This window comes from Convolutriloba macropyga, unplaced genomic scaffold (genome assembly GCF_964194025.1).
Source record: "Convolutriloba macropyga unplaced genomic scaffold, txConMacr16.3 SCAFFOLD_3023, whole genome shotgun sequence".
Classification (NCBI taxonomy): Eukaryota; Metazoa; Xenacoelomorpha; order Acoela; family Convolutidae; genus Convolutriloba; species Convolutriloba macropyga.
The window spans coordinates 5,001-15,000 of NW_027449708.1; the positions used below are offsets into that span (position 1 = coordinate 5,001).

The 10,000-nt window shown below is 44.2% G+C and overlaps 2 pseudogenes; both read left to right on the forward strand.

Annotated features, from left to right (window-relative positions):
- Window positions 1-8,099: 8,099 nt before the first annotated feature.
- Window positions 8,100-8,251, forward strand: LOC142355255 (5.8S ribosomal RNA; annotated as a pseudogene).
- Window positions 8,252-9,934: 1,683 nt separating this feature from the next.
- Window positions 9,935-10,000, forward strand: part of LOC142355256 (large subunit ribosomal RNA) — a 2,919-nt pseudogene continuing 2,853 nt past the window's right edge.

Below are 10,000 nucleotides of genomic sequence, written 5' to 3' on the forward strand. Positions count from 1 at the left end.
GCTTGAGTTAGCTTGAACTAGCTTTAGCTACCTTGAGTTAGCTTGAGTTAGCTCGGGTTAGCTTGAGTTAGCTTGAGTTAGCTTGAGTTAGCTTTAGCTAGCTTGAGTTAGCTTGAGTTAGCTTGAGTTAGCTTGAGTTAGCTTGAATTAGCTTGAGTTAGCTTGAGTTAGCTTTAGCTAGCTTGGGTTAGCTTGAGCTAGCTTGAGTTAGCTCGGGTTAGCTTGAGTTAGCTTGAGTTAGCTTTAGCTAGCTTGAGTTAGCTTGAGTTAGCTTGAGTTAGCTTGAGTTAGCTTTAGCTAGCTTGAGTTAGCTTGAACTAGCTTGAGTTAGCTTGAGCTAGCTTGAGTTAGCTTGAGTTAGCTTGAGTTAGCTTTAGCTAGCTTGAGTTAGCTTGAACTAGCTTTAGTTAGCTTGAGTTAGCTTGAGTTAGCTTGAGTTAGCTTGAGTTAGCTTGTCTTAGCTTTAGCTAGCTTGAGTTAGCTTGAACTAGCTTTAGCTACCTTGAGTTAGCTTGAGTTAGCTCGGGTTAGCTTGAGTTAGCTTGAGTTAGCTTGAGTTAGCTTTAGCTAGCTTGAGTTAGCTTGAGTTAGCTTGAGTTAGCTTGAACTAGCTTGAGTTAGCTTGAGTTAGCTTGAGTTAGCTTGAGTTAGCTTGAGTTAGCTTGAGTTAGCTTGTCTTAGCTTTAGCTAGCTTGAGTTAGCTTGAACTAGCTTTAGCTACCTTGAGTTAGCTTGAGTTAGCTCGGGTTAGCTTGAGTTAGCTTGAGTTAGCTTGAGTTAGCTTTAGCTAGCTTGAGTTAGCTTGAGTTAGCTTGAGTTAGCTTGAGTTAGCTTGAATTAGCTTGAGTTAGCTTGAGTTAGCTTTAGCTAGCTTGGGTTAGCTTGAGCTAGCTTGAGTTAGCTCGGGTTAGCTTGAGTTAGCTTGAGTTAGCTTTAGCTAGCTTGAGTTAGCTTGAGTTAGCTTGAGTTAGCTTGAGTTAGCTTTAGCTAGCTTGAGTTAGCTTGAACTAGCTTGAGTTAGCTTGAGCTAGCTTGAGTTAGCTTGAGTTAGCTTGAGTTAGCTTTAGCTAGCTTGAGTTAGCTTGAACTAGCTTGAGTTAGCTTGAGTTAGCTTGAGTTAGCTTGTCTTAGCTTTAGCTAGCTTGAGCTAGCTTGAACTAGCTTTAGCTACCTTGAGTTAGCTTGAGTTAGCTCGGGTTAGCTTGAGTTAGCTTGAGTTAGCTTGAGTTAGCTTTAGCTAGCTTGAGTTAGCTTGAGTTAGCTTGAGTTAGCTTGAACTAGCTTGAGTTAGCTTGAGTTAGCTTGAGTTAGCTTGAGTTAGCTTGAGTTAGCTTGTCTTAGCTTTAGCTAGCTTGAGTTAGCTTGAACTAGCTTTAGCTACCTTGAGTTAGCTTGAGTTAGCTCGGGTTAGCTTGAGTTAGCTTGAGTTAGCTTGAGTTAGCTTTAGCTAGCTTGAGTTAGCTTGAGTTAGCTTGAGTTAGCTTGAGTTAGCTTGAATTAGCTTGAGTTAGCTTGAGTTAGCTTTAGCTAGCTTGGGTTAGCTTGAGCTAGCTTGAGTTAGCTCGGGTTAGCTTGAGTTAGCTTGAGTTAGCTTTAGCTAGCTTGAGTTAGCTTGAGTTAGCTTGAGTTAGCTTGAGTTAGCTTTAGCTAGCTTGAGTTAGCTTGAACTAGCTTGAGTTAGCTTGAGCTAGCTTGAGTTAGCTTGAGTTAGCTTGAGTTAGCTTTAGCTAGCTTGAGTTAGCTTGAACTAGCTTGAGTTAGCTTGAGTTAGCTTGAGTTAGCTTGTCTTAGCTTTAGCTAGCTTGAGCTAGCTTGAACTAGCTTTAGCTACCTTGAGTTAGCTTGAGTTAGCTCGGGTTAGCTTGAGTTAGCTTGAGTTAGCTTGAGTTAGCTTTAGCTAGCTTGAGTTAGCTTGAGTTAGCTTGAGTTAGCTTGAACTAGCTTGAGTTAGCTTGAGTTAGCTTGAGTTAGCTTGAGTTAGCTTGAGTTAGCTTGTCTTAGCTTTAGCTAGCTTGAGTTAGCTTGAACTAGCTTTAGCTACCTTGAGTTAGCTTGAGTTAGCTCGGGTTAGCTTGAGTTAGCTTGAGTTAGCTTGAGTTAGCTTTAGCTAGCTTGAGTTAGCTTGAGTTAGCTTGAGTTAGCTTGAGTTAGCTTGAATTAGCTTGAGTTAGCTTGAGTTAGCTTTAGCTAGCTTGGGTTAGCTTGAGCTAGCTTGAGTTAGCTCGGGTTAGCTTGAGTTAGCTTGAGTTAGCTTTAGCTAGCTTGAGTTAGCTTGAGTTAGCTTGAGTTAGCTTGAGTTAGCTTTAGCTAGCTTGAGTTAGCTTGAACTAGCTTGAGTTAGCTTGAGCTAGCTTGAGTTAGCTTGAGTTAGCTTGAGTTAGCTTTAGCTAGCTTGAGTTAGCTTGAACTAGCTTGAGTTAGCTTGAGCTAGCTTGAGTTAGCTTGAGTTAGCTTGAGTTAGCTTTAGCTAGCTTGAGTTAGCTTGAACTAGCTTGAGTTAGCTTGAGTTAGCTTGAGTTAGCTTGAGTTAGCTTGTCTTAGCTTTAGCTAGCTTGAGCTAGCTTGAACTAGCTTTAGCTACCTTGAGTTAGCTTGAGTTAGCTCGGGTTAGCTTGAGTTAGCTTGAGTTAGCTTGAGTTAGCTTGAGCTAGCTTGAGTTAGCTTGAGTTAGCTTGAGTTAGCTTTAGCTAGCTTGAGTTAGCTTGAACTAGCTTGAGTTAGCTTGAGCTAGCTTGAGTTAGCTTGAGTTAGCTTGAGTTAGCTTTAGCTAGCTTGAGTTAGCTTGAACTAGCTTGAGTTAGCTTGAGTTAGCTTGAGTTAGCTTGAGTTAGCTTGAATTAGCTTGAGTTAGCTTGAGTTAGCTTTAGCTAGCTTGGGTTAGCTTGAGCTAGCTTGAGTTAGCTCGGGTTAGCTTGAGTTAGCTTGAGTTAGCTTTAGCTAGCTTGAGTTAGCTTGAGTTAGCTTGAGTTAGCTTGAGTTAGCTTTAGCTAGCTTGAGTTAGCTTGAGCTAGCTGAGTTAGCTTGAGTTAGCTAGCTTGAGCTTGAGCTAGCTAGCTAGCTTGAGCTTGAGCTAGCTAGCTCGCTTGAGCTTGAGCTTGAGCTAGCTAGCTTGAGCTTGAGCTAGCTAGCTAGCTTGAGCTTGAGCTTGAGCTAGCTGGCTTGAGCTTGAGCTAGCTAGCTTGAGCTTGAGCTAGCTAGCTAGCTAGCTTGAGCTTGAGCTTGAGCTAGCTAGCTAGCTTGAGCTAGCTATCTAGCTTGAGCTTGAGCTAGCTAGCTAGCTTGAGCTTGAGCTTGAGCTTGAGCTAGCTGGCTTGAGCTTGAGCTAGCTAGCTTGAGCTTGAGCTAGCTAGCTAGGTGGAGCTTGAGCTTGAGCTAGCTGGCTTGAGCTTGAGCTAGCTAGCTTGAGCTTGAGCTAGCTAGCTAGCTTGAGCTTGAGCTTGAGCTAGCTAGCTAGCTAGCTTGAGCTTGAGCTTGAGCTTGAGCTAGCTAGCTTGAGCTTGAGCTAGCTAGCTAGCTTGAGCTTGAGCTTGAGCTAGCTAGCTTGAGCTTGAGCTTGAGCTAGCTAGCTTGAGCTTGAGCTTGAGCTAGCTAGCTTGAGCTTGAGCTTGAGCTAGCTAGCTTGAGCTTGAGCTTGAGCTAGCTAGCTAGCTAGCTTGAGCTTGAGCTAGCTAGCTTGAGCTTGAGCTAGCTAGCTAGCTTGAGATTGAGCTTGAGCTAGCTGGCTTGAGCTTGAGCTAGCTAGCTTGAGCTTGAGCTAGCTAGCTTGAGCTTGAGCTAGCTAGCTAGCTTGAACTTGAGCTAGCTAGCTAGCTTGAGCTTGAGCTTGAGCTAGCTAGCTAGCTTGAGCTTGAGCTTGAGCTAGCTGGCTTGAGCTTGAGCTAGCTAGCTTGAGCTTGAGCTAGCTAGCTTGAGCTTGAGCTAGCTAGCTAGCTTGAACTTGAGCTAGCTAGCTAGCTTGAGCTTGAGCTAGCTAGCTAGCTTGAGCTTGAGCTAGCTAGCTAGCTTGAGCTTGAGCTTGAGCTAGCTAGCTTGAGCTTGAGCTTGAGCTAGCTAGCTAGCTTGAGCTTGAGCTAGCTAGCTTGAGCTTGAGCTAGCTAGCTTGAGCTTGAGCTAGCTAGCTAGCTTGAGCTTGAGCTAGCTAGCTAGCTTGAACTTGAGCTAGCTAGCTAGCTTGAGCTTGAGCTAGCTAGCTAGCTTGAGCTAGCTAGCTAGCTTGAGCTTGAGCTTGAGCTAGCTAGCTTGAGCTTGAGCTAGCTAGCTAGCTTGAGCTTGAGCTAGCTAGCTAGCTTGAGCTTGAGCTAGCTAGCTAGCTTGAGCTTGAGCTTGAGCTAGCTAGCTTGAGCTTGAGCTTGAGCTAGCTAGCTAGCTTGAGCTTGAGCTAGCTAGCTTGAGCTTGAGCTAGCTAGCTTGAGCTTGAGCTAGCTAGCAAGCTTGTGCTTGAGCTAGCTAGCTAGCTTGAGCTTGAGCTTGAGCTAGCTAGCTTGAGCTTGAGCTAGCTAGCTTGAGCTTGAGCTAGCTAGCTTGAGCTTGAGCTAGCTAGCAAGCTTGTGCTTGAGCTAGCTAGCTAGCTTGAGCTTGAGCTTGAGCTAGCTGGCTTGAGCTTGAGCTAGCTAGCTTGAGCTTGAGCTAGCTAGCTTGAGCTTGACCTAGCTAGCTAGCTTGAACTTGAGCTAGCTAGCTAGCTTGAGCTTGAGCTAGCTAGCTAGCTTGAGCTTGAGCTAGCTAGCTAGCTTGAGCTTGAGCTTGAGCTAGCTAGCTTGAGCTTGAGCTTGAGCTAGCTAGCTAGCTTGAGCTTGAGCTAGCTAGCTTGAGCTTGAGCTAGCTAGCTTGAGCTTGAGCTAGCTAGCTAGCTTGAGCTTGAGCTAGCTAGCTAGCTTGAACTTGAGCTAGCTAGCTAGCTTGAGTTTGAGCTAGCTAGCTTGAGCTTGAGCTAGCTAGCTTGAGCTTGAGCTAGCTAGCTAGCTTGAACTTGAGCTAGCTAGCTAGCTTGAGCTTGAGCTAGCTAGCTAGCTTGAGCTTGAGCTAGCTAGCTAGCTTGAGCTTGAGCTTGAGCTAGCTAGCTTGAGCTTGAGCTTGAGCTAGCTAGCTAGCTTGAGCTTGAGCTAGCTAGCTTGAGCTTGAGCTAGCTAGCTTGAGCTTGAGCTAGCTAGCTAGCTTGAGCTTGAGCTAGCTAGCTAGCTTGAACTTGAGCTAGCTAGCTAGCTTGAGCTTGAGCTAGCTAGCTTGAGCTTGAGCTAGCTAGCTAGCTTGAGCTTGAGCTTGAGCTAGCTAGCTAGCTAGCTTGAGCTTGAGCTTGAGCTTGAGCTAGCTAGCTTGAGCTTGAGCTAGCTAGCTAGCTTGAGCTTGGGCTTGAGCTAGCTAGCTTGAGCTTGAGCTTGAGCTAGCTAGCTTGAGCTTGAGCTTGAGCTAGCTAGCTTGAGCTTGAGCTTGAGCTAGCTAGCTTGAGCTTGAGCTTGAGCTAGCTAGCTAGCTAGCTTGAGCTTGAGCTAGCTAGCTTGAGCTTGAGCTAGCTAGCTAGCTTGAGCTTGAGCTTGAGCTAGCTGGCTTGAGCTTGAGCTAGCTAGCTTGAGCTTGAGCTAGCTAGCTTGAGCTTGAGCTAGCTAGCTAGCTTGAACTTGAGCTAGCTAGCTAGCTTGAGCTTGAGCTTGAGCTTGAGCTAGCTAGCTAGCTTGAGCTTGAGCTTGAGCTAGCTGGCTTGAGCTTGAGCTAGCTAGCTTGAGCTTGAGCTAGCTAGCTTGAGCTTGAGCTAGCTAGCTAGCTTGAACTTGAGCTAGCTAGCTAGCTTGAGCTTGAGCTAGCTAGCTAGCTTGAGCTTGAGCTAGCTAGCTAGCTTGAGCTTGAGCTTGAGCTAGCTAGCTTGAGCTTGAGCTTGAGCTAGCTAGCTAGCTTGAGCTTGAGCTAGCTAGCTTGAGCTTGAGCTAGATAGCTTGAGCTTGAGCTAGCTAGCTAGCTTGAGCTTGAGCTAGCTAGCTAGCTTGAACTTGAGCTAGCTAGCTAGCTTGAGCTTGAGCTAGCTAGCTAGCTTGAGCTAGCTAGCTAGCTTGAGCTTGAGCTTGAGCTAGCTAGCTTGAGCTTGAGCTAGCTAGCTAGCTTGAGCTTGAGCTAGCTAGCTAGCTTGAGCTTGAGCTAGCTAGCTAGCTTGAGCTTGAGCTTGAGCTAGCTAGCTTGAGCTTGAGCTTGAGCTAGCTAGCTAGCTTGAGCTTGAGCTAGCTAGCTTGAGCTTGAGCTAGCTAGCTTGAGCTTGAGCTAGCTAGCAAGCTTGTGCTTGAGCTAGCTAGCTAGCTTGAGCTTGAGCTTGAGCTAGCTAGCTTGAGCTTGAGCTAGCTAGCTTGAGCTTGAGCTAGCTAGCTTGAGCTTGAGCTAGCTAGCAAGCTTGTGCTTGAGCTAGCTAGCTAGCTTGAGCTTGAGCTTGAGCTAGCTGGCTTGAGCTTGAGCTAGCTAGCTTGAGCTTGAGCTAGCTAGCTTGAGCTTGAGCTAGCTAGCTAGCTTGAACTTGAGCTAGCTAGCTAGCTTGAGCTTGAGCTAGCTAGCTAGCTTGAGCTTGAGCTAGCTAGCTAGCTTGAGCTTGAGCTTGAGCTAGCTAGCTTGAGCTTGAGCTTGAGCTAGCTAGCTAGCTTGAGCTTGAGCTAGCTAGCTTGAGCTTGAGCTAGCTAGCTTGAGCTTGAGCTAGCTAGCTAGCTTGAGCTTGAGCTAGCTAGCTAGCTTGAACTTGAGCTAGCTAGCTAGCTTGAGTTTGAGCTAGCTAGCTTGAGCTTGAGCTAGCTAGCTTGAGCTTGAGCTAGCTAGCTAGCTTGAACTTGAGCTAGCTAGCTAGCTTGAGCTTGAGCTAGCTAGCTAGCTTGAGCTTGAGCTAGCTAGCTAGCTTGAGCTTGAGCTTGAGCTAGCTAGCTTGAGCTTGAGCTTGAGCTAGCTAGCTAGCTTGAGCTTGAGCTAGCTAGCTTGAGCATGAACAAAAGTTTATATCGAGTATTATGTTGACATTAGTAGGCCCTGGCCGAAAGCGCAGCATGTGAAAGGTATAGATAAAAGTTATCGTTGCAGTCAGTACTGTGTAGTTACTAGTAGCTGGATTTAAGCTCGAAATGAGACACTGTTGGTGAAACTTCATCATGAGAACGTCACAAGCTGATCACGCTCCATGATATGACTAGTATTATGTTGCTTCTAGTAGGCTAAGCGCAAGCCGAAACATCAACATGTGAAAGTCGTAGAATTTTGCGATCAAATTGTGGCTAGTACTGTGATGTTACTAGTAACCTTGTGTTACGTCATATGGCCAAGAGAGCATTTGAAGGCGAAACTTCTGCATGGGGAAGCTGCATCATGAACAAAAGTTTATATCGAGTATTATGTTGACGTTAGTAGGCCCTGGCCGAAAGCGCAGCATGTGAAAGGTATAGATAAAAGTTAGCGTTGCAGTCAGTACTGTGTAGTTACTAGTAGCTGGATTTAAGCTCGAAATGAGACACTGTTGGTGAAACTTCATCATGAGAACGTCACAAGCTGATCACGCTCTATGATATGACTAGTATTATGTTGCTTCTAGTAGGCTAAGCGCAAGCCGAAACATCAACATGTGAAAGTCGTAGAATTTTGCAATCAAACTGTGGCTAGTACTGTGATGTTACTAGTAACCTTTTCTTACGTCATATGGCCAAGAGAGCATTTGAAGGCGAAACTTCTGCATGGGGAAGCTGCATCATGAACAAAAGTTTATATCGAGTATTATGTTGACGTTAGTAGGCCCTGGCCGAAAGCGCAGCATGTGAAAGGTATAGATAAAAGTTATCGTTGCAGTCAGTACTGTGTAGTTACTAGTAGCTGGATTTAAGCTCGAAGTGAGACACTGTTGGTGAAACTTCATCATGAGAACGTCACAAGCTGATCACGCTCTATGATATGACTAGTATTATGTTGCTTATAGTAGGCTAAGCGCAAGCCGAAACATCAACATGTGAAAGTCGTAGAATTTTGCGATCAAACTGTGGCTAGTACTTTGATGATGCTTGTAGCCAACCGAATTGGTTGAAAAGCCCAATAAGTAAGCTAACTTGGGAGAGCTTGTTGGAAACCAAATGCTACTAGATTGGTCCAAATACATCCTTCAACAGGGGATCACTTGGCTCGCTTTACGAAGAGGAGCACAGCTATATGTGTTAATTCGGTATGAATCGCAAGATTTGTTTACCGACCTCTCTAACGCAAAAGGCGGTCTCGGCTTCGGCTGTTGACTGCGTCCGATTCAGGGTTATATAACTCTCGATTGAACACATTGATGTTCTATTGTTGGTGCTTCCAATAAAATTGGAACACTTAAAGCAGAACCGATTCAAATAATAGCATTCTGATCAATGATTGCATTCCTTGATCAAGAACTGCTGGAGTCATTGTGATGGCGAATTTTCTTCATAAGAAAATTGCAAAGAGACGGAACTTAATGAGACTAGTATTATGTTGTTTCTAGTAAGCGGAAGCTGAAACAGCAACATGTGAAAATCAAGTTTTGTTCAATGATCTCGAGGCGATAAGTACTATGAAGCAACTAGTAGCCTAAGCATGACTCAGATTTGAGACAGTCAAAAAGACTGGCGAAACTTCTTCACATGAAAGTTACACAGAGAACTACAAATGTATACAGCGAGTATTATGTTGTTTCTAGTAGGCGAAAGCTGAAACATCAACATGTGAAAGTTGTCTGCAAACTGTAGAACGATATGTGATTAGTACTGTGCTGTTACTAGTAGCCAGTCTGACTGTAGAAGCCAAGACAAAGGGAAACTAATGCATCTGAAAAGGACAAGTTATGGAAAGGTATGCACGATAAGTATTATGTTGTTTCTAGTAAGCGGCAGCTGAAACATCAACATGTGAACGTCGTTGTGTACAGTAACCTAGAACTATATAGTCCTTAGTAACGTGCATTTACTAGTACCTGTAATTGGTGTTCAGACTCAGGCAGTTTGGAATAGTTTGGCAAAGATGCACCAGAGAAAACTGGGATTTGATACAGAAATTGTTGAATACAAGTATTATGCTGCTTCTAGTAGGTTGAATCCGAAACATCAGCATGTGAAAATTGAAAACATTTCTGGTTCGAATTGTCACAAGTATTTGGTGATCTGAGTAGCCAAACTCACTACAACGCCAATTGAAGGCAAAAATTCTCAACGGGAAAAGCTATTCTCATTGAATGAGCTAACAAGACGAGTATTATGTTGCTTCTAGTAGGCGAAAGCCAAAACATCAACATGTGAAAGTCTTGCTGAACAAATTTAATGTTGTTGAGCTCAGTACCGTGTGAATTAGTAGCCATAATTGGCGAGCGAAAATTGAACTGGCGAAACTTCGTCTTTGGAAAATTGCAGATGCCGAGCACTTATTTTGCAACGAGTATTATGTTGACTGTAGTAAGCGAAAGCCGAAACAGCAACATGTGAAAGCTGTTGAAATTTGTGGTCATTTTGCAATAAGTACAAGGAGTGTAACTAGTAGCCAGGTCAAAATTTGGGATAAGAATGAGCAAAAATTCTGCATGAGAACAGTTGAAATTATGAAACTAAATTACAAAGACTAGTATTATGTTGTTTCGAGTACGCGAAAGCGGAAACATCAACATGTGAACGTTTGTAACGAAGTTTCGTTAATTTTCAGCCTAGTACTGAGCAAGAACGAGTAGCCTCATCTCCAATCCCACGCAAAATGTAGTGAAATATGTGAGTGAACCTTATTCACGGTGAGGGTTTCCCGAGGTCTGTATTGCAGCGAGTATTATGTTGCTTCTAGTAAGCGAAAGCTGAAACAACAACATTTGAAAGTTGGAATTAATGACTGAATGGAAACTTCGACCTGTGTTTGATAGTAGTAGCGAACAAAACTGCTGAATCGGTTTCTGTCTCATATTGGTCAGTGAACCAATTAAGAGACAATCAACTACATAACCTGAATTGGGCGAGAGAACCCCCTTAACTTAAGCATATCAGTAAGGGGAGGAAAAGAAATC